This window comes from Colobus angolensis, unplaced genomic scaffold (genome assembly GCF_000951035.1).
Source record: "Colobus angolensis palliatus isolate OR3802 unplaced genomic scaffold, Cang.pa_1.0 Scaffold89, whole genome shotgun sequence".
Taxonomy (NCBI): Eukaryota; Metazoa; Chordata; class Mammalia; order Primates; family Cercopithecidae; genus Colobus; species Colobus angolensis.
Window position 1 is genome coordinate 2,270,034 of NW_012122820.1, and position 2,919 is coordinate 2,272,952.

General features: G+C 46.4%; 1 protein-coding gene across 1 annotated transcript in view; it reads left to right on the forward strand.

The window, feature by feature from the left end:
* Nucleotides 1-2,919, forward strand: part of ERC1 (ELKS/RAB6-interacting/CAST family member 1) — a 580,149-nt gene that overhangs the window by 521,390 nt on the left and 55,840 nt on the right. The window lies entirely within an intron of this gene.

Here is a 2,919-nt window from a genome sequence, read left to right on the forward strand (position 1 = left end):
ATGTACAACATGTAATTTTGACATGTGTGTACATTGTGGAATGGCTAAATAGAGCTAATTTACATACGCATTCCTCACATACTTTCCGTGTGTGTGTGTGTGTGTGTGTGTGTGTGTGTGTGGTGAAAACACTTTAAAATCTACTCTCGGCAATACATTGTTGTTTGGTCTAGTCAGCATGTTGTACATGAGAAATATACATATAGATCTTTTTTTTCCTTTTTTTTTTTGAGATAGAGTCTTGCTCTGTTGTCCAGGCTGGAGTGCAATGGTACGATTTCAGCTCACTGCAACTTCCGCCTCCCGGGTTCACACCATTCTCCTACCTCAGCCTTCCAGGTAGCTGGGATTACAGGTGCCCGCCACCATGCCTGGCTAGTTTTTTGTATTTTTAGTAGAGATGGCGTTTCACCATGGTGGCCAGACTGGTCTCGAACTCCTAGCCTCAAGTGATCCGCCTGCCTCGGCCTCCCAAGGTGTTGGGATTACAGGCCTGAGTCACCGCACCTGGCCAGTTGTACACTAGATCTCTTGAACTTAATCCTCCTATCTAGTTGATATTTTGTAACCTTTTAGCAATATCTTTCCAGCCCCTGGTAACCACCATTTTCCTCTTAGATTCAAGATTCTTGGCAAAGAATAGTCTTGAACAGGTATTTGGAGTTACCTTTTGAAGGAAGTACGATTCTTGCCTCTTATAACTTACTCAAGTATCAGAAAGGGCTGATTTATAAGGGAGAAGACTAAGGACGATCTGTTAACATTGCCGTAGGTTACTACATGAAGTGGTAGCCCCTGAAGGAAAGTGAGTAGTTTAGGTTAATCCCATGTCTTAGACCATTCAGGCTGCTAAAACAAAGTAACACAGACAGGGCGGCTGATAAACAGCAGACATTTACTGCTCTCAGTTCTGGAGGCTGGAAGTCCCAGACCAGGGCCCCAGCAGGGTTGGTTTCTGGTTCCTTTTGTCCTGTTGCATACTGCTGCCCTCATGACCGAATCACCTCCCACAGGCCACCTCCTAACACCATCACGCTGGGGGTTGGGATTTCACCATAGGAACTGAGGGGAGGAGAGTAAACATTCTGCCTGTAGTACTCCCTATACTGCATTTTCTGTCTACTGTCACCTGTAAAAATCCAGTGATTCTCTTTTGTACAGGTTGTGATTTTTAATTCAGTAAAAGACAAGGTAAGGCTAGCCTGGAGACAAAAAACCAGGAATAAAAGAAACAGAAGACAGGAAGAGAATAGGGATAGAGTACAGACATGGAAAGTGAAGGAAAGGAAAAGTGAATAAACATTGAGACATAGAAACAGAAAAAGAGAAAAATAGATCAGTTTTTGAAATATTCACTTAACTCCTAGTTTATTTATATTCCTTACCCCTTGTAGACTTCACCGTACCAAGAGAAGGCTAACGAAATGCACAGGTGTTGTAAACTTACTGAAACTCTTCATCAGAACTTTGAAGCTATGCACTATTTCTTTTTTTTTTTTTTTTTTTTTGAGACCGAGTCTCGCTCTGTCACCCAGGCTGGAGTGCAGTGGTGCGATCTCCACTCACTGCAAGCTCTGTCCCTCAGGTTCACGCCATTCTCCTGCCTCAGCCTCCCGTGTAGCTGGGACTACAGGCGCCACCACCACGCCCGGCTAATTTTTTGTATTTTTAGTAGAGATGGAGTTTCACCGTGTTAGCCAGGATGGTCTCCATCTCCTGACCTCGTGATCCGCCCGTCTCGGCCTCCCAAAGTGCTGGGATTACAGGCTTGAGCCACTGCGCCCGGCCTGAAGCTATGCACTATTTCTAGCTAAATACTTTCTATTTATTAAATATTGTTTGTTTACTCATGGTGTGAAGGTAAATTGTATTTAATACAGAACTTCCTGTGCTGTGATATTAAAGATGACAGTGACAACTCTCAAGTCAAGAAATGCAAACTGGTGAGCCTCAGAGCTGTACTTACTTTCCATGATGTGAATATTGCCTAATAGTACGTAGACATATTCCACAGCCTAACTAAGGGAGGAGACCACCCCTCATATTGTCTTATGCCAAATTTCTGCCTCCAAAGAAAGAAGAAGTAAAAACTAAAAGGCAGAAATGAAATCCACAGGCAGACAGCCCGGCACCACACCCTGGGCCTGGTAGTTAAAGATTGACCCCTGACCTAATTGGCTCTGTTATCTATAGATTACAGACATTGTATAGAAATGCACTGTGAAAATCCCTGTCCTGTTTTGTTCCGATCTAATTACCGGTGTGTGCAGCCCCCAGTCACGTACCCCCTGCTTCCTCACTCGATCACGACCCTCTCACACGCACACCCTTAGAGTTGTGAGCCCTGAAAAGGGACAGGAATTGCTCACTCAGGGAGCTCTGCTCGTGAGACAGGAGTCTTGCCGATGCTCCCGGCCGAATAAACCCCTTCCTTCTTTAACTTGGTGTCTGAGGAGTTTTGTCTGTGGCTCGTCCTGCTACATTTCTTGGTTCCCTGACCGGGAAGCGAGGCGATTGGCGGATGGTCAAGGCAGCTCCTTAGGCTGCTTAAGCCTGCCCTGTGGAACATCCCTGCGGGGGACTCTGACCAGCCTGAGTGACATGGATCCTGAGAGCGCTCCCGAGTAGGCATTTGCTCCGGTGGGACGCCTCGCCAGAGCAGTGTGTGGCAGGCCCCCGTGGAGGATCAACGCAGTGGCTGAACACCGGGAAGGAACGGGCACTTGGAGTCTGGACATCTAAAACTTGGTAAGACTAGTCTTTGAAACTTGCCCACTCCGTTTGAGTGGAAGCGTGGCCTGATCACCCACGGCATGCCTTTATCGGCACTTTGGTTTTGGTTTTGACTTGGTTTGAATTGCTTGACAGGACTGGTCTTGGGAACTTGCCCACTCTGTTTGAGTGGAAGCGTGGCCTGAT